The following is a 27856-nucleotide window of genomic DNA, read 5'->3' as shown; positions in this document are numbered from 1 at the left end:
AAAAATTATCAAATCATTTCCGTTCATTTTTCACTAACAATGTCATGGCAGCAAAAATCCAGGCAAAATACAATCACCTAGCAGTATATACTGAGCCACCCCACACACAAACTTAAATACACACACACACACACACACACACACACACAGACTGTCGTGTGCCATTAAAGGAGACTCCGCCACAAGGCAGAATACTGCTCAACGACATCCATACTGAAGGCATAGAAACCTGATTTTTGGCTTAATTCACTTTCAAGCTGAAATGACCTGATTTTAGGAGCCAAAACATACGTGGAAAAATAATATTCTCTCAATAAATGTATAACTCTTTTACTTTTTCCGCTTAATGCAATGACAAATAATTCTATTTTTGTTATAAAGAGTCTTAAAATACAAAAATTTATAAAAATTTGATTAGTAGAAAGCAGGAGATAAATCTTCATGCAAGGCACTTAAACTGTGAATTTGTGTTGCACTCACTATCCAATATGTTCTATAGAAATGTCATTTCAACAACCTGTCATCTGAGAGAAAAAGGAGATTTCAGTATTACAAAAGCATGAGCTGTGTTTATATATATTCTGCGATAACTGTTAAGTAGTTTTACGTTTCAAGTAGAAAGAAACACTCTAAACTTTAGAGAAAATAATATATCATCTTTAAATATGCATGTATACACTTCAAAAGAAGATGGGCATTTAGGTCTGTGGATGGTGCATTGGGCTTGTTCTGTGGTTGAATACACAGATGATAATGGTTTACAGGACTCGATCTTTACAACTGGACTCATCGCAGTTTGTTTTCTCCAGAACTTTATAGTCACTGCTTGCTTTCTGTTGATAGTAAAGGATGCTCTGCTTTGACTGTGCAGCATATTTTCTGTGGGTCCCTGAGAGCACAGCTTTGTTTAATCTCCATCCTGCTGTGTCAGTGGTTTCAGAGGGGCGAACACCCGGGCAGGGGTGTGTGCTATAGCTGAGCGTTCGACTGGGGTAGATCCGCCTTCCAGCATAATGTTCTGGTAGAGTACAGTTCCGTCGCGCATTGGCACGGTTGCTTGTCACTGAACCCACTGTGCTTATGGTGAAAGCTGGCCCATCAAGCTCCTCCTGGGGTCAAGAGCGCTGAAGCTCAGTTCTTTAGGTTCCGGCAGTAGGCCACCTGCCTGCTCTTCTTTCTGCATGGATGGGATTCTGGACACATCTGGCCCACGTGTGGAGGGATGGTTATACACGTGGTTGTCGCTTGTCTGACGCTGGCGTCCAAGGCTAGGTTTGAGCTGCACGTACTTGAAGGAGTTCAAGTCCAAATGGTTATTGGTGCCTGAGGGAACGTTTCTCCACTTTACACGCTGAGGACTGGACGACAATCCTGCCCCAAGCACACGTGACAAAATGAAATACAACGAGAGGCCTGTATGAGAAACATATACAATTTCTGGTATTTCTGCATCGGTCCGTAGGGGTTACGGCAGAGAACTTGCGCCTTGCGCCCACGCATGGTGGGGGCTGGCCACAGAACCTCATCGTCTCGGGCAGATGGCATCGCCGAGCGAAATGCAAGAGCTGACCTGCGCGGAGGGTGAGTCACACGTGATCTCATTCACCACCACGCTGGTGCCGGGACAGCTCCATCCAGTTCTGGCTCCACAAATGTCGAGGTGCAGTCCCACTTGATTCTCCTGGAGGTCGATCTGAATGAAGGCAGAGCTGGTCCAGCAAACGCGCACTGGGAGGGGTGGGAAAATGGTTGTTTCGGAGATTAAGCCTGGTCAGCATTGTACCTCCAAACACGCTTGTCGGGAAGCTGGATCCTAGCAGGTTATTATTATGAACAATAGCTGCAGATTGTGCAGCGAGTTGAAGGTGGGTAAAATCTCAATGATGTTGTATTCCAGGTGAGATATCAGAAAGCTCTGCATCAGCAAATAAGGACTGACAGCTTTCAGTCGAAGTTGCTGTTTAGATAGATTTCTCAGACTTGTTAGATTCTCAAAGGTCTGGCCCTGGATGATTGTTGGTTATTCTGTTATTCCCTGGCGCAGGAGCTCAAGGAGCTGTACCTGTCAGATCCGGTCGGTATATGGTCTGCAAATAGCCGCCATAAATGCGCTTTGGATACGACGGTTTGGGTTAGTTCGAGATACCAGCTTCCTCTCCTGACAATTTTGATGTTTTAATCCACTGTCGGGATTTTGCAGCGCGTACATCGCAGATGCTCGGGCAGGCTGCGGGAACCGCGAAAGGTCTGGTATAACATGATAGGTCCAACATGGTTTATCCCCCTGCTGGATGCATACGGAGTGGCGATTCATTTTAAAGGGAGGCCTTTGGGGCTCTGGGTCAGTGATTCGAGGCCGGTATCGAGGACGGACCGTACTGTGAATCGATGGCGCTTTTCGCATCACATGACTCGCGCCTCCAGGATTGCGTTTCAAAGTAAAGGTCTGCTTTGATCAGCCATGACGCCTTACCGCAGCCTGAACAGCGCCTCTCACAAACAATATCCCCACTGGCATCGAAATTCGTATCCAGCCAGGCCAGGGGCATCACAGATCGCATGCAATCCCACGGGTTCTTCTCCCAGCTGACTCAATATTCCACCTATATGCTCTAAAACACCAGCAACGGCATCTTCAGTCGGTTTCCTTAACCAAAATGTAAACATCATCGCGCCAACATGACAAAGCTGAATATACATAGGTAGAGAGCAAAAGGTTGTCGCTGGAGTATCATCACTTCTTTGAGTTTATTCAGTTTGTTGCTCCATTTCTATGGCACTAATGTAATGAGACTAGCTTGTAAATACCTAAACTTCCTCCAACCAGAAAAAGGCCCTCTCTTATGATCTCCTAAGTTATTATTGAGATGCAAACGTTTCCAAGTTTTTTAACCCATTGAATGCCCTCTCGTTTTGATCTCTCCTGCAGCATGTTACCCAAATGAAGAGACGTTACATTACCATAATTGAGGAATCTGTTCGGCTTATCTTGGTGAGAAAGTCATTCAGAAAGAGCTGGTTGATTTTGTTTTATGGAGGCTGGAAATGACTGACCGTGTAAAACCCTGTTTTCATAAATTGATATTCAACGTTCTCCTTTCTCGCAGGTGCACTCGGTTCTTGCAAATGTCTTTGGAAGTTTTGCTGTCTGTCTTTTGTGAACTGGTGACTGTTAAAAACGCCTGAAGTAAGAGAATGTTGTTCAGCATTTTTGTTATAAGAATGCTGAAAGCCCCAGCATTAATGTGCAAATTCAAAACAGGTATGCACAGCTCCTGAAGAAGATTTTCTGTAGCAGTACAGAAGCGTGCAGTTTCTACTGACCTCCCAATCCCAAGGCGGAATAGAGAAGACATCCATCACCGAGCGCACTGCAGACTGCTGCTGACAGAACGTGCATCATCCTCGCAGGATAGTGAACCCGGACTAATGTGGGCAAGCATCTGTGCAGCAGCTTAAAAGCGTGATCCGAGGCGCAGTTCTGGGTCCCGGAGTTTAACCGTCCCCTTCACCTGCGAAAGCGCGAGCGATATTCACATCGAAAGCAACTCTTACTTCGTGATCCTGCATGGCGACAGTCAACTTGACTTCTGCGCGTGACGCGCGGATAAACTGAGCTGCGCGAGCGAGCTTCAGGAGTGAGAGAGATGGACTTGCGTCGGCTCACTCACTCCCACCAGGAGAGCGCCTGTGTGTGTGTGTGTGTGTGTGTGTGAGAGATGAGGAAAGAGCCTGGTGTGAATTCTGACGTCACTGAAGTTTCAGTGAGTAGATGGTTTGCTTTCCTACTCCATAACCTTATTTTAATGAGCGCTTATTACCATTTATATACTTTAACTGATTTGTTTTTGATAAATGATGTTTCAGGGATTAAATTGTACATTTATTATTTTGTGCCTGATAATTATTGCACTTAATATATTTATGAACATTACAGACTGGTTCTAATACGTCTTGAAATATTAAATTATCGCATGAAGGTTTATAAGAGATATTTATTTATGTGCCTTATTGTTTAATTATTGTTTAACGTGGTTGGTAGTGTGCAATTTATATCTTCATTATTCATTATTTCTGAAGAAGAAGAATGTCGTCTTTAGTATAATGGCTTTATATAATGCCGTCTGTTTTTCTTCTTTCTTCCTGCTTTTGTTTTTTAATAATTCATATAACGGATTTTAACACTGCCCTGTAAAACAGTAAGATTAAATGAGAGAAAATAAACATAAGTAAAAAAAAAAAGAAGATCTCTAAAGCCGTTTCTGTATAAGGAACTCTGTAATATACAGCAGACGGTCTAATCATAATACGCTACTAGGGGCAAGTAGTTCTTTGATATATGTATATATATATATATATATATATATATATATATATATATATATATATATATATACAATTTTAGGGGTGTCAAGGCATTTTAGAATGATGCAAAATATGTCTTAATGTCAAATAGACAAGAAACGCAGTATCACTGCTGTGAGTATGTGGTAGACACACATACTCAGACCCAGACACACATTTGCAGAAGTAATTAGCTATTTGTAGAGTGTATCCCCAAAGAAAAAAAAAAAGTCTTCGGATTGAATTGGTATTTATTTTATTTCAGCCGTATTTACTCTGTTTAGAGTTTATCAATGCTGCTGCCAAAGCGAATTTGAGACTTATTGATATGAGTTTCAATATTAGAACAAGTTTAAATTGTAACATAAAACACCTCAAGGCAAAAGGTATCTGTCATAAATTACTGACTACAAAACCATGAAGAACGCCCAAAGATAGATTAAGAAAAGATTACATAATATGCCTAAAGCACTTAGACCAAAGAAGAGGAGTGCTGCAGCTATGCTGGGTTTTTACTAAATTATATGATTTATAATAATGATAATAATAATAATAATCATAATAATTATACATGATGATATGTTAATATTATTATTATTGTTGTTATTGTCACATATTATTATTTAAATAAAATGTTCTTGTTTGCTATAAATCTTGAAGGAAATATAGCTTTATTAAATAAGTATATTAATTCTGTGAGGGTGTAAATATAGAAATGTTACATTAAAGTGTAAAACAAATAAATAATAAATGGAATACACTTAATTAATTTATAATAATAATAATAATAATAATAATATTAAGAGACTTATTTGATGACTTTCAGTCCAAAAATTGGTTTCCTGGTTTTTAAAACAAACATATTTGTATTGTGTATATTTATTGAGATATATGTTATATATATGAGTTAGCATATATATATATATATATATATATATATATATATATATATAGTATAATATATAAAATAAAATAATTAATAGCATTAATAAACATTTAATATATAAACATAATTTCTTTGTATATGTTTTGTATTTATATAGTTAAATATATACAGTATACACACATGATATACATATATTATGGTACTGTGTAAACAAAACATTATGGATGCGATTAACTCATGATTAATCATTCGACAGCACTTATTTATTTATTATTTAAAAGTGTTCACACATTCTGAAACAAAAGTTAGGACTCTGGATATAAATGAATATAACTAAATTACACCCACAAGAAGACAAGAGCAGAACCTTTTTTAAATAATAACTCATTCATCTATCTTACGCCATAGTTATTTCTACCAATTAGTCCCCATCATCAGATATCTGAGGCCAGAAGGAGTTAAACGTTCACTTTCTGTTCTAATCGTTTGTTAAATCCTCATGATTAATACAAGGTCATACTTAATGACGTATCTAATGGCTGCCAAGCATCAGATAGAAAACTCTGAACATCTGCATAGAGAATGTTCAAAGTGGATTTACCAACTTCAAAGACAGACAGAACATCATGCACGAAAAGCCAAAACTTGCTCATGATCCGATGTAATGGCTGTAAACATCAGATGTTGAATGAATCGCATTTGTTATACGTCATCCGGATCTGTTCTCAGAGATATCCAGACTGCGTGGCATCGCTTGACATCTACGTGGCTAAACATTGTACATAAAGGCATATGTTGACAAACAGACATGTTCTTTCAGTTTGCTATGAGTATCATAGATTTGCAATCATTCTATAACAATCTGCCCACTTTGTGCCATGTCATTGTGTTATTGTGGATAAAGGAGCCTTTATTTGAGTCGATATAATTACGCTTCACGCACATGTGATGAGTGTTGTGAAACAATATGCATGCATATTGAATTATGCATTATAAACACTTAAAAGTACTGAATATGCATATAATTTATATATATGCTACCACATAAACTAAGAGAAGAGAAAATCGACATTGCGCTTTTATCTCTGCTGATCGTTATCACTTGGATTTCAAAGCATTGAAACACCCGAGCTGATCATTAAGATGGCGCTGGCTTTTATGATACTTTGGGAAAAAGCAGCATTGAAACAGCTTTAATTCACACATCATATTTTGCAGAAATCCACGTCAGTGCCGAAAGAACAGGTCACGAAGGCTTGCTTTCGGTCCTAAGCGAGTTCTGAACCAGGAACCAGTTCATGACTAACTAAGGACCAGCTTCAACCCAGTTGCCGCGCTTTCAACGTGGATGAAATAGTTTCCTCATAAATTAAAATAATCAGTAATTATCACTTGGCTTTTTGCAGTGTGTATTTGAACGTGCTATAAAACATTTCTGGGGTAAATCTCACCTCAAGAGGTCAATGCTGTACCAAAAACTAGATCTGTCCCCAGAAACCCGCTCACCTGCATCGTAGCTGCACGTTTATTGCACCCCAGTTATTTGCCTATAGCAGAATTGAAAGTCTCAAACATGCGTGGCCACAGTCTCACAGGCAATAACTTGCTTCCCACGCTGGAGTGGTCACAGATAAAAGGTAACATACCAGTAAGAATGTACATCAGTTTGCGGTATTGCTTTGATAAACGTGGACGATATGCCCCAAATAAAACCCCGCACAGCATACAGTGCTCTTTATCTAGTTAATCAAGACTCATTTCTCAAAACACATCCGATGAGTAACAAACTCTGTCGTTCCTTTAAAAAGATAAAGGCCGAATCTCTATTCGGTCCAGGATGTTTCATTTGCTGCTTATGAACACATCATAAGGGGAACACTCTGCTCTATGCTAGATACTGATTCCTTTCTCTCTCTCTCCTTATGCTGGAAACAATGCCGCTGACTCCATAACTGTGGGTCCCTCCACTTGATGAATTGTGTCATCCCGGTCCACAGAAGCAGACCTAACGCAGTTGCCTCAATGATTTCCAGTTGGCAGAACATGCGAGGACATGGAATGAACATCTCTGATCCATCAATCCTAGGGTCTGGAGCCAGAGTCCCCGGTCGCTTTCCAAGAAGTGTAATTCCACCGCCCGCTCTGTCTTCTTGGCTGGTCCCTGCGCGCGGTCGTCTTTGTCATTAAACGGGGTAGGAACCAGCGGACGGATTCCGAGGATTCGAAATAATAAAAGTTTTTACGCTTTACACCGGAGAATTGACTGGGATGGAAAAGCTGCTTTGCGCTTGTGCAACCCTTAACCACTTCTTCTCTACTTTTAAATTACTTTGATAAACGGTTCTTCTGAGATTTTTCAGAGACTCATATAAAAAAGAGAAAAAACGTTGACTATAAGCCAAGATTTCTTTGTAATTCTAGTAATGGTAAACTTCCTGGCTGGCTGACATAACTGATGTCAAGGCTTCAAGGCTTGCATTTGTGTAAATATTTGTTGAAGTCTTCTTTAAATTTCCTTCATATCTCACTTTTTTAGTTATTTATAGTGTGTATTTATCAGAAGTGACAATGTTATTCCTTTGACACGCTTGGATGGAAATGGTGCTCGCTCGAAATGTTTTATGCGTATTCCAGTTATGTTTATCTGGCCTGTATGTACAGTGTGGCATAAAAGTCAATTCTGTGGAAAATCCAGGTGACTATATATAGCTTTGGAATAAACAGCTTAGGCTTGGCTCTTGCTTTTTCCGCATGGGCCACCCAGCAACAATGATTGGTGCTGAGTGCTTGAAAGAGTGCTAGACTGTGACCAGGTTTCCAAACTTTTGAAAACCTTGAAAAAGTGAAAACATCAAACGAAGTCAGAGAAAACTAGAACATATGCAACAGACAGCCCTGTCGCTTTTACATCTATCACATATTGTAAGGTCATTTATTTATGTGTTTATCTATCTCGTGTCTCATCCATATTTTTGTTATCTTTGCACATTAGTAAATTCAAAAATCTATATCACTTTACAGAGATTTTGAAGCATAAAACACTCCACTACGCTACTTGATACTGGAAATGCAGCTCTGGTTGCAAAACCTGCTGTTTAAGTGACAAACAGGCAGCCTGTTTTCAGTCAAACTTTAGTGCCTGCTTCATCTGGCAGTTTCAAAGAATTGTGCACTCAGCCTCATAATTTCCTTTTTAATCAAAAACATACTGTTTGCTGTAATTCTTGGCGCATTTTGTAGCTGGCGCTTCGCCTATAGATTTCAATGTATTTGGTAACACTGATGAATCATGTGGAATGCCCTTAACTGGCTAATCTCATTTAAATTAATAAAGTAATAAAGAGGGAACTCTCATGCCTTTGTATAATTACTGCTTTAGAAGAGCGCCCATTGAAACAACTGGAGCCTGTGGATGGCTGCTAGATGGATTAGATGTCTGGCGTGGATTATATGCTGTTAAGCGGCCATAATATCCTCTCAATTACATGGGCCATCAGATACCAAACTGGGCTTTATTCTCGAGGATCCTGGTTTTTCGATCTCATCGCTTACATGCATGAAATACATGCAACAAAGGGTAGTGAGTTTCAAACCCACTTTACACAACCTGCTCCAGGTAGTGGGAAATGTAACGGTGACAGAGTGTCTGGCATGTGAGGGAATGCAAAAGAAAACAGAAAAAATGCACGCTGTTATCGCTGGGTGGCTTTAGTGGCAAAATGTGAAATTACAGCACAAGAACGGTATATAGTGTGTACTTCACTGAGATGTCTAATTGAGGAACAACTAAGGGAACTATATGGAATGCAAGAGTCCTTTTATTAGAGGCCGCTCTCCTCCACGGGTAATTTGGGAGGATATCATTGCCTCTTTCATACTGCTCCTTTCAAAATGCTAACTATTTCATCTACTTAATCAGCCAATATTCTCTTCAGCTTTGTGGCTGAATCTAAGATCAACTATCAGCCCGCCAAGACAGCCTTTGTGACAGCGGTTTATGAGGGGTCTGAGAATGGTAACTCGCAACTTTCAAGCGCCTTTGGGTAATTGATTGTTGGAAGGGGCTGAGGCCATTTTGACACTTGAGATTGAAAGAGTACTCAACTATGGGTGAAAGTGCTGAACAGCAAGCAGTGTGATAAAATAATGCTGGATAGATAATTAACTATTTGGGCAAGGAGCTTGTACTGTTCCTCCAATAACTGTAAATACAAATATCTCGTCTTGAGGAAAACTAATAGAGAGCAATTTCATAATCTAGTTGGCTGGGCAGATTACGGAATAGTTACCAGCAAGGAAATACGCTTGAGTTTATTATTGTTTGTTGAAAGTAGAGAGGAGACATCTGAATCTTTTGATGTTTAAATATTTTTCATCAGTACTGATTGATTTTATATCTAGTCATCTACTGTTACGGGTAGTTTTTATAACTACTTATTAAAGTGTTCTAAAGTGAGGCTGGATAGAGCTTGTCTCGCAGAGATCATCAAATGAATTTTATATTTTGATGTTTCTATATTTTATTGTTTTGGTTTTTTTTCTTGTGTTGGCAAGGTTGATCAGTAGAAGAAGCAGATTCTGACGGCTCACATCTTGAGCTTTGGGCAGATGAAGGTTGTCACACAGCAGCTGCCGAAACTTCGTCTCTGGCATCTATAAAGGTTTATATTTTTTTGCTGTTTTAATAACAGAGTTTGTTTTTCCGGTCATTATTTTGCTGTTTAAAATTGAACAAGAAAAACCTCTAAAGCTGCCCAAAGTGCATAATCAACACGTGACAATGATGCCTCTACTCTATCGTGTAATACTGTGGTTATTAATCAGAATTTATTCATTTACTCATTTATTTTTAAGGGTCAGAAAGTAAAAAACGATCGGTACAATGACTGGATACATGAAGTTACTGGAAATGATAATAAAAACTTGTTCATGGTTATTATCATGAAAACTCCCTAAAATTCTGAACAATAAATATATGTTCAACAATATTATATATTAAATAAGCCCCATAAATGAAGATGTCCAAAGGGGTTAAGAGCTGTTTTGGTAGTAAAATCTTAAGGTGCATGATTCTATACTAAAATGAGCTGCCCAAAATATTTCTTGGTGAAAAACTGTGATATAATTTGCCCTGTCCCCTACAGCAAAACAATCCATCTAAATGGCTGACTTTATGAGCATTCTTAGTCAAGAAACATAGGTTTTATCATCACTTTAATTTGCCTGGGCACTTATCCAAGCGCATTTACAGTGCATTTTGGGATATTAATTTTATCCGCCCACATTCTCAGGAATTAAACCCCATGACTCATTATATTACCACACTCATACTGAGCTGTACTTACAAAACATATTAGCTAGGTATCCAGTCAAGTAATCTTATAAAATACATTCCTGCTAGATTTAGGAAGATTTTTTGTTTTTCACATGCAGGTCGAAGGCCTCTTCCTCTCTGCAGGGCCAAAATAAGCTTGGTACAGGACCAGACTTTACTGATAGCCGTGCATGTTGCGTGAGATCATGCCACCTACTGCACGTCAATCATGTACAAGGCCAGACAGGCACCACAGTAATCAGACCAATTCAATGCCTCAGAATGCTTGGTTTAGTGCACCGTAACTGCTTAAAACCACCGCTGTGACTTCTCTCCTAAGTGGATTTCAATTGCAGCCGCTGCAGGGCGTTGCTTCATGACTTCTAATCGGCTCTGTACATTTGTCATTGAAAACAGTGAAAAAATGTCACCACTAATGCTGCTTTGAGCTCATAAACAACTGGGAATTCTTTTCAGCGCTGATGCCTCAAAATATATTCATTCAGCTGGGTCTGGTACGACACGCACCGCCTTCTGCCTGCAGACTTATATTAATAACTACATAATATGCTGCTAATATATAATCACTCAAGTGAATCTACAAGAAAGTTATAGTATGAATATGTTTTCTTGTAGTTCAATATCTTTTATATATTGAAAGGGATTTTATTTCACACCTCATTTTTCATCTAGTAAATCGTTATCTACACTAGAGGTCGGCAGATCAGCAGAGTGCTCGATTCTTCATTACAAATGAAAAGTATAATTTATTCCAGGCTTTATTTGAAGGGGCAGCAAAGTGAGTAAGAAATTAAAATGAGAGATATATACAAGGTCAATGCCTGCTCCTAAAGAGAAATTCAGATCTGTGGAATTGTCTATGTCTCCACTGTAGACTTAAGGCAAAGTATGTTTTGAGTGTTTTGTTTGCAAATGTCTAGAGATGCATATAGTCCAGGTTTCACATTACTGGAACGTATATTGCTCATAGTTTTTGTAGTTTCTAGCTGTGGGATTGCCCCCATACCCGTTTCATTGGTTGGGCCTTGAAATAGTATGCAATTAGATAAAACCTCCTCATCCATTGCCCCCTGACAGGAGCTGGAGCCAGGTTCACTCACCCAGGTCTATAGGAGAGAGGAAGAGGTGGAGCCTTAGAGGATAGTTGGTAGTTACAAAGAAATCGGGAATTCCATTGCATAAATATGATGAAACTTTTTGCGGTTTATAAACAAACACCAAACCTTTTCCTACCCTCTACTGCAACATACATGTTCAATTCACAAGATCATCAAGCCGGCTTTAGAGCCTTAGGTTCTGGGAATAAACAAAGTGAAAAGGATGGCCTGAGATTGAAAATCGTGACTTTTCTTCTAACATTCTGCAGTGCAAAAGTCTAGATGTTTCACAAAAAGCATTGTTCTAGTATCTTAGCGTAGTGTTAAAACAAAATGACAGTTAAGGTCGTTAATTTTATGACGCTTATACACTCCGAGTTATAAGGAGCAAGCAACATATTACGTTGGAATGGCAATGTATTTCGACTTTTAAATCTAAGTTGGAAATGTTGTTGCAAAATGCGAATTGGTATGAAAAACACATGCTGCGAATTTAAACACTTAAACTCTTGCTGTACTGTGGGCTGAGGAAAATCTATATAACAATTCTAGGCAGAGACACCAAAAAGTCCTCTGGGTCACAGGGTCATCCCAGATACAATCAAAAATAGTGTGAAATAAAAATGCTGTGGCTGGATGAATCCACATGTGGGGAAAACGGATCTAAAATTGTCAGGCCTGGAAGACAAAAAGGGACCATCTAGGCTCTAATCAGTGACAGGTGCAAAGCTAGATGTTTGTCGTGCAGGATGGGGGGTGACTTGTAAATGTGTGAAGACACCATGAATGTGGAGGACATGTGGTTGTAATAGAGAACTTTGTGAGAAGTCCATTTGATAATCTGTAACAAGATTTGATGCCTTGTCTTATTCTGCATATATATACAACAGCATGGTTTTGTAGGACTGGTGGATGTGTGCAGCCAATAAATGTGCCTATATTAAAAAATGAAACTAGCATTTACCTTACCAAGTGCATCCAAACTTTTCTGGAACTATTGTTGCAAAATGCTTTAAAATAAAGAAGGCAGTTTCCATGCAACCAATCCTCACCCCAAAAATTTAACTATAATACAAATGTGGTGATTTCCATATGAGTCTAACATGCAATGTTCATTGTCTGATATTTATGCAAAAAGGTAAGTAAGAAGGTCCACCCAGGACAACACTAAACATGAGATCCTCACTTCTGGGTGTAAGCAAATAATGCAAGTGTTAGATAAGAGTCCAAAGAATTAGCCACCAGTTCATTAAATTAAATATTTTTGAGATGTTGGGGTTCTGTGTAAATAGCGTAATCTTTTAGTGTGTATGTGTGAAATCCATCCCTTCTGGCCATTACTTGTTTCTCAAAGAGCACATTCTTACAGCATCGTAATCTAACAAATACAAGAAGGTAGCATTCATGGTGCCGCAATCCGAAAGCAGGTATGGTGACTCAGCCCATGTTGTTTTTTGTTGTATCGACAATAATGTAACTCTCCTCTAAAAGGCACTCCAGTCCTGGGCCTTAGCACATATTGATTTTCATCTCTGAGACTCTTGTGATCCAGCAAACTCTGTGGTGAAACTAACATATAGTCCTGCAGTGAAACAGTATGAGGTTTGTTTTGCTTGCTTTCTGCACCTGAGAGAGCGTAAAACCACCCATTATACCGCAAGACAACAAGCTGGTTTGGGCTGCAAACGCTTATTCTCAGAGTTATTGATGCATCATGCATCTCTTTACACATGAGCAAAAAAAGCACTTCTGCAAAACTTCCATGTGATCGCTTGGATATCTTAATTATAAATCTTAAATTCTTCAAATACGGATGACAATTTAAAAAGTTCACAGCGATTACACTCCTTACTGATTTAAACAAACAAAGCAAATCATTGACATGCGGATAAGAGCGCTTAAAGCAGTTGGGAGAGGCAGAAAGTAAAATTGTTTGATTCTTATTGTCACACGTAAGCCAAATCCCAATATAACAGTACAGCAGAGGATATGCAATTACTAAGTGAGCTATGTTATTAAATTCATGAATATATGTAGATATATGTAGATATAGTTTGTGCTGGTGAGGACAATATAGGTTGTCTGCTTTACTTGCTTTAGGGCTTTATGTTATACACTTATGGTTTTTTGGGGGTTTTTTGCTGTTACTTTTGGCTTTGTTGAGGGAGGTTCTGTGATGTGAGCTGGGATCTTCAGCACAGCAGCCTGGGACGCTGTGGCTTGTTTGCTAATTGGACCACAGTGGCATCTGGGCTACAGTCCCGATTGGAGCTTATACTGTTTGTACCTCAATGCCTTCCCTGGCCTCTCCCGCTCGGGCCCTAATAGCTCGGGGGACTGATTATTTCATTTGGATTACAGCAGAAACACTCTGGCGTCTGTTGAAAGAAGAAAGAAAGGGGGTACTTTATTTTCATTGGCTGTTGATGAGATTTCCATGGTAATTACTGCGAAAGCCTGCCAGAGTACTCTTATTTTAGCAGTGCAATGTACTTACCTGGTACTTTATGCGGTAAAATGTCTTGTACTACAGGTGTTTAGTGATAACATAAAGTAGTCACCTGAAGTGTGTATATGGTAACAAATAAGAAACATGTCTGTACTCTAACAGTCATCGTGCATGGTAATTAATTTGTATACACACAGACAAGTGTGGTAAGAACGCCACAGCAGGTGAAAAAGCCTGTACATGATGACTGACTTAGATACTTTACTGCACTTATAAGACACATAATTAAAGTATACCAATGATGCTGTGACATGGTAAAATGTGTAGCACTCATAGAAAATGTGGTAACAGACAAGTGTGTATTGATGCTAGCAATTAAGAAGGTAGGGTAGGGACTCAAAACTCATGTTTAATTTCAAGTCTTATGAATAAATCTACACAGAGTGACATTTAAGTGTGGTAATTCATTGACTAGCTCAGGCAAAGCTTCAAATCAAATATGGCACACATCAATAGCATCAAATTTGAGAGAGAGAGAGAGAGAAAATAAAATCTTATATTGTAGGAAAATATGTGAGAAAGATTAATATATATATATATATATATATATATATATATATATATATATATATATATATATATATATATATATATTATTACTTATTCATCTTTATTTATTTATTTTATACAGTATTAACACATGGCAATTATGAATTCTTTAATAAGGACTTACTTACTGGTGCTTATATAATTGTCTTCTTTCCTTTGTCTACCGAGGATGCAACCTATCTTAATATATTAATGATAGAATCTAACAGGACAGGAATACATTTCTCCTTTCAGATGAGGTCCACACTTCTTCTGTTTCTCTCAGGTAACAAAGTGATAAGGGACAGCATCAGTTTATAGATCACGTGGAGAAATCTGCACAGAAATTGTCAGTTGAGAGATTCTAAGCCAGAAAGAGAGAGAGAGAGAGAGTCTCGCTTCTAACACTGCCTAAGAGTGAATCAATCCACTTGAGCTGACAAGGTCTGTATTTCAGATTGTTCTTGTGTACATGTATGGATCCAGAGAGATAGTTGAATACAATTACAAAAAAAAAGCAGTTAAAGGAACAGATTTTATTGCTCTGATGAAAAAATCAAGCATGGAGTTGTAAAAGATCATCAGTCTGCAATTAAAATGTCAAAATCTTTATATGACGAGCAATTAGATATTCATGATGCATTAAAGGGATAGTTCACCTAAAAAGAAAAAAAAAAAGAAAATTTGTCACGAGATCACCCCAAACTTGTATGAGTTTAATTCTTGTGCCTCAAAAGTGAGATATTTTATACTTTGTTGGTAACCAAATCAACTGAAAGTATAAACATCCATAGTTCTGGCAAATCTGTAAAGGCTAAGGTAATCAACTGTTTGGTTACCAAAATTTTCCAAAATATCTTTGTCATACAGTTCTAAAATAATCTCTGTCATTTTGGGGTGAATCTATCCCTTTAAATGAAAAAATGGATGCGCACTCAAAAACTCACTTTATAAATAAAACGTCAACTAAAAAGACTCATTAAGTTTGAAATAGTAGTGTTATCAATCGTGATAGTCATGTAAGTCTGAGGGAGAGACGTATGTGTTTTTTCCAGCAGGAAACTGCTTGGGCAGTTATGAAAATCCAAATATCAGCTGCCAGTAGCTGCGGCGGCTGAAAACCCCCAAGCGCTGGTAAACAAAACTCTAAAGCCATCTCCGAGTCCCAAGTGGAAACATTTATGTTGGAATCTAAGACTAGCTAATTCACAGCCTTTGAGAGCTCCTGGGCAGATTTTTGTTGGGATAAAGTACAAATCATGTGGATATAGCTTCTGAAAATCATCAGTGGAACAGATGAAAATAATTTCTTACACTTGCTAAAAACTTAAAACGCTTGTTATAAAAGTGATGATTCCTGCAAAGACTGCTCACAGCCAAACTGTCAAAACTGCAAAAACACATTTCAAAAGTTGTGGAAGAAGCTGAAGGATTTTAATATCAATGCAGGCTGAGGTAACAGCTGAGATAGTAGCTTCTGACGGGATGCCGTTAAGCAGTTCGAGGAATCTAGGAATTAGCCTGAGATACTGTACTTCTTGATTGGATTGTAAGTATTTGGGAAATTCTGGGAATTAGCCCGGTGTGTCACGTGTGTGGTTGTAGAGAGAAGGAGCTCTTGAAAGGAAGACCTTCAATCTTTCCAAACACTAAATAAAATAGCATCACTGCAAATAGGCAGGCAGAATAAAACCACACTTACAAATCCATTTAATCGGATAAACTGAACTCAAACAAACTGACTTGGGTACGCACAAAAGTAATTGACTAAATTAATGAGGACACACCTGAAGACAATGATACAATCTAACTGAAACGAAAAGTAGGACATAATGAGCTACATAAAGCTGTTTAACTAAAAGCCGGGATTAGCACTAAGAATTTCTGATTTACAGGACCACACTTTTGCATTAATCAGCATATATGCATATTGCGAGCATATTGCCTGTCAATAAATATAGCATATGTAGTCGTATAGTAAAAATTGGACCTTAAGAGTGACTCACTGAAATCAAGTACTTGCTTTTAATATAGCCATTCAGCACGCCAAAAGCGTACACTGTAAAAAAACAAAATGTGCTGGAACTAACTAACAAAAAATAAAATAAAAGTGATAAAAGGACTGGCAGCAGGTCTTTCCAGAGATATTCTGTTAAATTACAGAAAATAAATTCAAATCAGTTTTTTGTAAAATTCACAAGTAAAAATTGTAAAAATGCAGAAATATATTTTACAGGCAACATTTCATATTTTCTTATTATGATAACTTGTTTGAACAGATCAATTTTGATAAATTGCATAGAAAAGCAATCGACTCTCAGCTTCTAATGTAGATACATTTTAATTATTAATTTCCGTAATATTACGGTAATATTACTGGCTTAGGAATGCTCTGAACAGTAGACAAATGAGTAGTATTATCTTCAGACAATTTCCTGTGAAAAAACCCTAAAAAACTACTCACATTCATCAAAATTAAGTGCAAAGCAAGTTAAATGAAATAATTAAATTATAGGAAATACATGTGCATGACATAATAGACATGCCAAAATACATGACATATAACCAAAAAAACAAAAATACTTGCACATTTATCGTTCCTCAACCCATCCTCTGTGTATAATAATAAATTAAAAATTATGATAATTGTAACATCCTGGTTCTTTCCAGTCGAGGTATAATGGCAGTGAATGACTGCTATGAGTTTATAAGTCTCAAAAGTGCATATATCCTCCGTAACTCATAATCCATATGGCAGGTTAATTAAAAAGCCTTCTGGGCTAGAAAGCATATTTTGCTAATATCATGACATACAAAGCTACATCCTATATATATTCTTAATTCAAATCTGTGTGCTGTTTTAATCCAGATGGGCACTTGTGGAGCCATGTTGAGTATGATGGATGGATGCACCTTTTTGAGCCTTTTAAACTCATGGTAGCCATTCACTGACACTCATAAACCCTGTAAAAGAGCCAGGATGTTTATTGATTACTGTCATTTGAAAGAACAATGTATTAACATTTTTGGATGAATTTACAGGTTCATTTTTTCAACAGACAGAGTTGTATTACTAACAGCAAATAAAAAAAGTGGAAACTTAAAGCTCAGTAAAGTGAATTTGTACTCTTTGGGATGTGGATATAAGCAGCCACTGGCAACCAGCAGATGAGGTGTGTGTGATGCTCGCTTTCCTTCAGCTCATCACTGCCACATGCTGGGTTAGTTGCAGAGGCTTGGCAGTACATGCCAGTAGAACACATCGGAACATCCAGGCTGGAATGAAAGCGAGAGATGTGTGTCATGGCAATAGCAGTGATATAAAAAGCCATATTTCTCAAATGACAGATCCATTGTAATGATATACACGGAGAGGAGAACTATTCCAAGCGCCAAGCCCTGAGGCACACCTTCTTCTCGGTAGCAAGACTCCCACCCTGGACGCCCTGGAAGGACCTACCTGAGAGTTCAGACTTGCACTTAAAACCACTGGGAGGCGGTTCCTGAGACATCCTTTGTCAAGAGGGTTGATAAGACAATCAGGTGGAGATAGATCCAGCAAATGGGAGTACAGATCACTTAGAAGCTCAGCATTGAGTGGCCTCTTTTAAAACCAGACTAGTTACTCCAGGAGGCTGTTCTGTGTGAGAAGCAGCGCTGTTAAACATGACTCATTCATTTGTATTAAATTAATAAGATCGTTGTCTGATTAAGTGTTTTATTGATACAATGTTTGTTTTCATATGAAAAATACTTAAAGGAGAGCTTAATTTTAACTCTAGGCACAAATTAGATGTTTTCTTGGTAGCAGTTAACACAAAATGAACGTAAACATGTAAAATTAATGTATTTTTTTCTATCAATAATGATACATTGACTTTAATACTAGTTCTTCAATTTTTTAAAAATCAACCTCCTCGATGCCCTTCGCTACAGCCAATCACCAACACTTGCTTGTGCACATCAAGCTTACCGCTTCACTGACATTGAATTAAATTGGTATCAAGTAAATTTGGTATTGATCTACAAAACATTTTGATGCTCAGTGGTTTTGAGGCACATGGTCAGTGCCTAAAGAAGTATCAGAAAAAGTATCATCCTACCCAAAAGTAACTTTTTTTTTGTATTTTTCTCACCCTCCATGCCTTTTTTTCTGCAGACGACTTTTGAGTTCTTTTTTTTTTAGAAAGGTTGCTGCAAGATCTGTTGAGGCATAAGGCATCTGAGTGAAGTATACCAAACATTTATGTAGAAAGCATTCAAGGTAGTCTATATAGTTTTTACTTAATGACTAATAGTTTATGTTACAGTTTAACTATAAACTTTTGCTTTGCTTAAAATGACATTGTTAAGTTAAATGCATTTAGATTTGTGCATGATATATGTACTTTTTGCACAATCAAAGATCACGACATCTTTCAGCTGTTTTACACTGATTTTGCATGAAAACACTGGTCATAGAAGACCTGTCTATGCTGATTACAGATTGAAATAATAGTAACAGTAATAACTAACAAAAAGCTGAGACTTATCTCCACACCTGAATTGCCATGCTTGTCTGCTGTCTTTCCATCTCTGCCTGAAACCAAAAAAACAATATTAATATTTTGTATTACCATGCATTACACTATAGTCTATGCTTCCACTAAGACAAATGATCTAGAAAAGGAAAGGTTGACGTCAATGTTTTGATCCGCTTCAGTGTGATATTATGTAACAGCTTACTTAGCCTAAGGCCTCAAGAGATGTGTGTTTCATTCTCACTCAGAACACGACACGATTATATCAATTATTACTTATCAGATTAACATATGCACTTTTATATGCAGTGTATGTGAGCAAATGAGCCCAGAATGTGAATGCAAGCGCTTCTTAAACGCATGAGAAAGCGCTTCTCTATAGAAAACTATTGCAAAACGATAAATGACTATGTAGAACCATTGTATTAACAGTGTAGTCTTGAAAATGTACCTCTTTAAATATACTCGAGGCCTGCATGGTCACGCATTTTATATTAGGTGGGCCTTAACACACTATCATGTGCACTTGCATTAGAATATAAATTACAATGTACTTATTGTGGCTAGTCATTTGTGTTGCAAACACTTTTGCTGCTACGAGTGGGGATACAGGGAAGGTTAGAGACAGGATTGGTGGTATGGGTAGGTTAAAGTGTAAGGACTGGGGTCAACAGTGTAATTATAAATGCAATTACAGATTTAATTAAATGTATTTTATAAATATAAAAACAACAATGTAAAGACAAGCATGTACACAATAAGTGCATTATACCAAATTAGTCATTTAAATGTAACTAGTATTTAAGGCACACCTAATAGAAAGTGAGGCAAATTTTTTTTTAGATACATGCATTCTGTAATTGTTGTGAATTAGTGCAGTCTTCTATCAGTCATGAGTAATGTTTAGAACAGAGGGTGAAACGGGTACCTAAGTACCCAGCGGTTAAATTTTCCAATGCTATTTTATCCAGCTGACTAATCTAATATTCACTCTGAAGTAAAGGTACTGAGTTTCTATGGAAAGGAAAGCAATCTGATTATATAGGTAAGTGACTCCCCTATGTCTGAAGGGGTATGTCACTTTCAAAGAAAACATGGAGCCATTTCGGCTCTTTTGAACCCACTAGTGTTTGCTGCTGTCTTGGGAGAATCCTCAGAGAGCCAGGCATCATACAAACTATGAACTAGAGCTGTTGTTGAATCCGCAGCCCTCTGATTCAATGCTCTGGGAGGCAGATGATATTTATGAGTCAGATTTTTTCGCCATTTCATTACTTTTCAATATATTTCAGAAAAGGAAGTATGTTTCTATATGAATGTCGAATAAAAATGGACTTCATCGCATCATTTTCCAGCGTAAACGCACAAAACAATGCTCAATATTTAATTCCGTGGAGGATTCTTCATAACAGAACCGCAGAAAGTGAAGTGAGGCACCCGCTTCTTTGGTGTTGTGCAGCAATATCTTGTCTTGTAGTGTTAGAGGCACCTGGGACTTACTGCAGGGTGAATTTAAGGTTCCTTGCGCTTTAATAGAACAAGTCAGGAGGATCAACACCTAGCGTGATGACCTCTGATGATGTGCATTGGGACCGTGGTGTTGTCGTAAGCTGATCTTCAGGAACCCACGGTGCTCATCGGCGCTGACCTCTCCTGTCCCCACACACCGGAGAGGGACTGTCAATCTCTCGAGGCGAGCACAAATGTACTGATGAATAGTTTTCACTGATAACTCTGAGAAGTAAGGATCAAATTATTGAACATTACCACTGCTGTATGGTGCAGTAACTACTAATAGCTTCTTGATCCTGAATTTGCTTGAATAACAACACTTGAATTTGATAGTCCGATTGCAGATATTCTGCTAAGTATATATGTCAACTATCAGAGAGTATCGTAGATTGTATGTTTAATATCCAGTAGCGTTTTTTTTCTACCTGGTCTCATTGCATAAGCGTACCAGTTGCTTGAAGGATATCATTTATGACTTCCAAAAACAATATTAATAATCAATCAATCAATCATTTTTATTTATATAGCGCTTTTAACAACAGGTTGCATCAAAGCACTGTACAGTATAATGAAAGGGATGTATAATGACGTAGAGTGACCAATTTCTTATTAAATGCAGAGGCGGTCTCTGTAGTCAATTCAACGATAGTCACTAGAAGTTAAGTGTCCCCAACCAAGCAAGCCAGAGGCGACAGCGGCAAAGGCAGAAACAAAAACCCATGCACAGAATGGAAAAAAAACCCTTAGGAGAAACCAGACTCAGTTGGGGTCAGTTCTCCTCTGACGGACAGCACACTTAACTTCAGCTGGTATTTAACTTCTAGCTTCCAACAATAAAAGCTGGTATATGGCACTTAAAGTCAAATTGAGACACACTTTGGAAAAAAACTCAATATGTTAGAACATGAATACCAAATGTTTGTCATTGGTAATATTTGTCAATAATATGCAACCTAAGACACTCAGTGACCTTCTGTCCTTCTAACAATGGATTTTTGTTCATGAAGATTGAACATGTTGATTAATGATGCCTACTTCAGGTCATAACCGGGCATTTCCTTCAGGGACGTGTTTGCTGCTTTGATCAGAGAAGTACCAGGTAGCGGGCAGAAACTTTCAAACACATGTTGAACCAATAGGTTGCAGTGGAAAGTGTAACTCCAGCAGCCACCCTTTTGTGTGCACAGATGGACTAGTTGATGGAATAATAACAATATATCTCTCTTGTTTATCAGCGCAGGTTTTGAAAACCAAAATGAGATGAAATCACCGGCTTTATGCAGACAAGCCAGAAAGCTTTCTGTATTGTTGGCAGTAACATTATTTTCTGCTTTTTTATTATCACTTATGTTGTTTTGATGTGGCAGCCAGGAGGCAGACCTTTGATGAATACCCTTTGTTTTGATGAGAAGATGGAGATTCCCATGAGAGAGACATGAGAACTCTGGAACACAGAGCTGTTTGTGTGAGTAAGAGGGAAAGAGATGCACACATTGTTTTGTTGCCTTCAGCTGTCAGTATGGACACTCATAGATGTAAGAGCAGAGAGACCACAAAGAGAGAAAATGCATCTGCAGTTTGTTTCATGAGAGTTTTTGTCAACAAAAGTGTGGTTGCAGTCATATAGATTTTGACTTAGGTTAGCGGAGCTTGAAGACAGCAGAATCAAAGGGAAATCAGGGAACCTGAAGAAATTGTTCACCTAAAATGAAAAACTCTTCTATCATTTACTCAGACTCATGCTGTTTTCACATTGGTTTCGTCTGTATGACAGTTCTTAGTGACCATTCAAGTCAAACTAAAACTAAGAAAACTAACAGTGAATGACATTTTTCGATATATATTATATATGGTCACACTTTATATTAGGTGGCCTTAACTACTTTGTACTTAAGATTGAGACGGGTTTGGTGGTAGGGGAAGGTTTAGGGGTGGGTTAAGGTATGGGATGTAGTCAACAAGCGTAATTACAGAAATTAATTATAGATGTAATTACATATAGGTATTTTTTATAAATATAAGTACTATGTAAAAACACGTATGTACACAATAAGTGCATTACACCAAATTATTAATTTAAATGTAAGTGCATAGTAGTTAAGGTTTTCTTATATAAAGTGGGACCCTAGAATTTATTACATATTTATAAAACTGTATTGCTTGAATCGCTATGCTTGTCTTGCTGATTGCCAGTCTGTGTATAAGTAGGTTTCAGAATTCCTTGACATCTACCAATGTTAAGTACATTTTCCACAGGGAAAAGCCAAGTCATTTCAACAGGAATCATGTCACGTAGTAGCAATGATTTAGAGTCATAGAGCAGTTTTATTTTTTTAGATAATAGCGTCTGATGCGGAACAAATATGGATGAAGTAACTGGCAATATTGAAAAGGTGTACGCTTACTTAAAAATCATCTTATTTATTGAATTGTCTAGCTGTTCATTCAGTAACTGTCAATGTTATCATTGCTGCTGCTAACATGACATTTTCAAATTAATGAAGTCTTGGACATGTTTTCAAACTAGCAAAGCAGATTGGCAGATGCAAATGAATGTGGTATATCTCTTAGGACTCATTAAGCAAGCCATGCATTTTTTTGCATTCGCTAACTCTAATCATATGGCATCCGTTTACATTGAAACCAATGTCACGTTATTGAGCGTGCAACACAATTTTCCAACATATTGCACAGATTCCAAAACTCTCAGCAGCCATTCATGGAGGAAAAAGCATGCTCAGAGGTCGGAATGGAATGCAGTTTATTGGTCGTTTCTGTGATGCCGCATCTCATTGCAGTGAAACAATCTGTCTTACACTTGATCCCTGTAAAGTAGATGAAGTGAAATCTCGACCATGGTGTATGTGTGTGTGCTTTGTGTTTTCCAATAAGGACACTGGATTCTGCTCTAAAATCTCTTATCATTCCACACACCACCCCTTATATCTAGCAAGGATTTTTCAAAGTTTCCACTGAAAAGGGCAAACTTGGTAATGAGACAGCAAGCATTTTAATATTTATGAAGGAATGAAGGCATAGCCTTATTGGTGATGCCAATATAACTGAACTTTCATTTTCAGCTCTTTTTGCCCTCAATAGTCTTTAAGCGACTTTATTGGCTTCAGTATTGTACTGGTTACAGATAAAATGCTTGTTTAGCATCTCATAACTTTTTGAACTGCATAGCAACGAGCTCTATTTTAACACTGGCACAAACTATATATTAAGCACATTTTTAATGAAATCACACCTCAGATGAGATTACACACATCAAAGACTTAAAAGAGATGTAGAGACATGTAAACCCACTGGACCTGCAGAAACAATGCATTTATAATGTGTTATTCCGATAATCACCGAAAGTATAAGGCAAGTTTAATATTGAAAGGATTACTACTAACTTCATGCATCATTCATTAGCTGTGTTCCAAAACCCAGTGAGCTGCATCACTGCCTACAGGCAACTGTTCTCCAAGACAACATTCTAGCCATCATGCAATCTATAAGAGACTGATTTGGAACACTCTACAACTTAAAAAGCTCAGCTTGCAGTGGGCTAAATTTGAGTTTGGAGTTATATGCATAGCTCAATACTAGACTATAGCCTTTAAACATTTCCGACATAGTAAGTTGATGCAACATTTTATGGGTTGCGCGTAAAATAACGAGTAAACATTACAAATAAAGACCAAGTTAAAAAGCAAAAGTTAAAGAAGCAAGATAAAGTGGGATGGTTGCTTTAGGGTGTATCTCATGTTTGGCATTTTAACACTAGGTTTAATGTAGGGTTTGGGTTATTTCCAAATACAGCAGAACACGTTTTAGATCAAACGAAATAATTAAAATAACATAATGCATACGATAAACGATGTAATATCATTGCTGAAATTCTGTTTCAGATGTGTTGTAGTGTGTTTCAATGAGCTCAACGTGACACCCACCGGACATTCAACTTCAAAAGTGTTCATACCTTTTTGACATTGTTTATATGGTGTATCTATATATACACATACATACGCACACATTTTATCAGCGAGTCTGAGCTGAAAATACATTTTTGACTGACACTGGACTTTTTGTAGATAGAAAGTTTGTTCCAAATAGTGAGCCATTTTGGATTTATTGATTTACCGAAATTGTCTACGAAACATAAGATAGCGCCTTCGTTGTGAACCAGAAGGACATTCGAAAACGACTAAAATGATCTTAGGAGATTTTAAATGAATTTCCCAACACAGCGTATTTAAATGCTGCCTCCAAGCCGCTTACTGGTTTTTGGAACAGAACAATTGTCTAATTTAATCAGAATATGCATAATTTGCAAATTATACGCAACTTATTTCTTCCCTGTAGTAGAGTTATGCATGATTCGCTATAATAATTAAAGCTTTCCTACAGTAATCTGCTCGGAAGAATGGGCTAATTTGATGAATGTCTCCTGTCAAACTGTATCAGAAATTATGTTTATACACTGTGCCGACTCATTTCGTAAACATATTTGTGTAAGGCCATGTCCAGCCGCGCTACACACATTTGATCTAACAGAAATATTCAACGAATATTCACGCTTTTAAAATGCATTACGCTGGCAGTTCTGCTAACTTGCGCTGGCTGGGAGTCTGGTGTCCTCAGTCTGAGGGCACTGCGGTATGCTGGTTTGTGGAGGACACAGAACTGTTTAAGCGGGGCTGTGGTTTCTAATCACGTTTTAGGCTAGTATCAAAAAACCTGGCATTAAGCTAAAGGCCATACTTTCAGACGCACTAAAACTTTGTGCTTGTTTGAGTCTCGCTTTGATAAGAAAGCGTTGAAAAAGTGGTGCGATGGGTACTGTGTGGAAAAGAATTAAAGTTTAAAGAGAGCTTTAACATGCAGCATCCAGCTTGTATATTCGAATGCTTTTTTGTTCTCGAGCCTTTTTCTAATGCTTGCTTTAATTTTCCTGCTCACGTCTCACTCCAGATAATTGCAGTACAACTTCTTTTTTAAAAATGTAATATTAGGGCAATTTTTTTTGCACTGCGTAAGCTTTCATAAGTTAGAAAATTGGAAGAATTAATTATTAAGTTAAGAATATCTTTCTCATGCCTTCCCTCAAACCTTTCTTTCTTCCCTGCAGACCTCAATTGATTTTTTAGTCTTCCAGGAGGTTTCTTGCCGATGCATCCTTATCGCTTTAGTCATGTTAGACCTTTCATACTTTATATTCCAACACTCATTTCTTCTTTAATTCCACCTTTCACTTAGACACCCATTAACTGAGCTATTCTTTACAGCTCGGCTTTAGGCTTTGTTCACCCAATAAATTGTCCTTGTATTCTTACGTACTTCATTTCCCGTTATGAATTTTTGATTAGCTTCGCTTGTTAAGGAAAGCATCCTTGTTTCTATAGCTTATGAAATTTGAACAAACCCTAAGTATTACATTTTAGCTCGCTTTGCACTGTTTGTGCTGCAGATATAATTATATAGTACCTCACACCTGCAGTTTGTTGAGAAGGGAGTACTATAGTACTTTCTCTGATATGCATGCATAGAATAAACATATAAACAGAAATCTATGAAATGCAAATGGTCTTGAACCTGCTGCACAAATTAATGGTTTCAGCTCACTGTTAAGTAAACGGCTCCTAATTAATATAATTAACACATAAAATATCCCCAATCATCATAATTTAGAGCAACGAGCTTTATATTTTCAAAACCTGCAATACTCTGACAATAAAAAGTGCGTACGTCTGCTCAGACCTTGACGTGACTCTAATCACCTTTCCACGTTTTTTTATAAATATGTGAATTCAAGCGTACCCTGGTCTCATAAAAACATGTACCTCGGTGTACTTTTTGTGGTACACTGTTTTATTGTACCGTACTGCACTTTTTCGCTGCAGTTTCAAGGAGAAATGTCCACTGAAATGTCCACTGAGTTATGATAAAATACGTGGGAACTTTTATTGCGCTGACATTTTTGCACTTTTATTACGTTGACATAGGTAAGTATTGCCGTGTTTTTATTATGTTGCTTCAGATACATATCGCGAAGTTCAGAATTCAAATATCTGGGACTGCCGCTTAACGGTTAATGTTCTGTTATGTTGAAAATATGCCCTTACACCAAGTCCAACCTAAACCTGCTCAATAATGTTAACAAGTGCAAAACTAATATGCAAAAAATGGCATTTTTTTTAATGCAACTGTGCCATTTTAACTTCCTTTTACACATATTTTATCGAGCCGTAGATATACAGGATTCAAACCGGAGCTTTCCAAGGCCTTGCAATGCCATATCATGTGATCTACCGAATACACCTTTGAAAACCAATATATATAAAGCTGGATATGTGTGATGCTAACATTCAAAAGCGTCAATTTTCATATTGTTTTAGTTATAATATGATATACTTCTAGTAACATTATTCTTCATTAGCCCTGCATGCATTTTAATGGCACATGATAAAATATAATTCCACATAGTTTTTGGCTCATTTGGTAACATTTTATTGATAAAACCTTTTTACTTCCACCCCTCCCCCCCCCCATGCCAATATATTTTTTCTTTGCCTCAGGGCAACGCTGCGTAACAATAGTATAGAATCACAGAGAAAATTCTCCATCCGCATATCAAAAGACAAAGCTCATAGAGCAATACAAAAAAAGAAGGTAAAAAGCTTGTTGTGTCGTGTCATATCATATACTTTATGAGATTTTACTCCATGTTAAACTTCAAGAGCGCTTCTTCTCTACTGTGAAACAGAGGTGCATCTATCACATTTTACACATCACTTTGGGTGTTCCTGTACACCCAGGAACCTGGCATCTTCTCTTTCTTCATACTCGTATGTATCGTCAATGGGAAATCCTACTTTAGCAATAGACCCCTGATTCATTACCCCTTACTGCACAACGTTACCCTTAGGCAACAAAAAGAAAAACTCAATTGATGAACATGCAAAATAAAAAAAAAGGTTTCTGAAAACCTGACAAAATTATTCTCTACACCTTTATACACACACACACACACACACACACACACACACACACACACACACACACACATATTTGAAATGTTGCTTGATAGTGACTCCCACACCTATTGGACTGTTTGTTGAAACATTTTATTTTGAT

General features: G+C 37.6%; 1 pseudogene; it reads right to left on the bottom strand.

Moving 5' to 3' along the window:
- Positions 1-1522: 1522 nt before the first annotated feature.
- On the bottom strand, positions 1523-27618 carry LOC122358147 (annotated as a pseudogene).
- Positions 27619-27856: the final 238 nt, after the last annotated feature.

This window comes from Puntigrus tetrazona, chromosome 14 (genome assembly GCF_018831695.1).
Source record: "Puntigrus tetrazona isolate hp1 chromosome 14, ASM1883169v1, whole genome shotgun sequence".
Classification (NCBI taxonomy): domain Eukaryota; kingdom Metazoa; phylum Chordata; class Actinopteri; order Cypriniformes; family Cyprinidae; genus Puntigrus; species Puntigrus tetrazona.
This window is presented reverse-complemented; position numbering and strand designations above follow the sequence as displayed.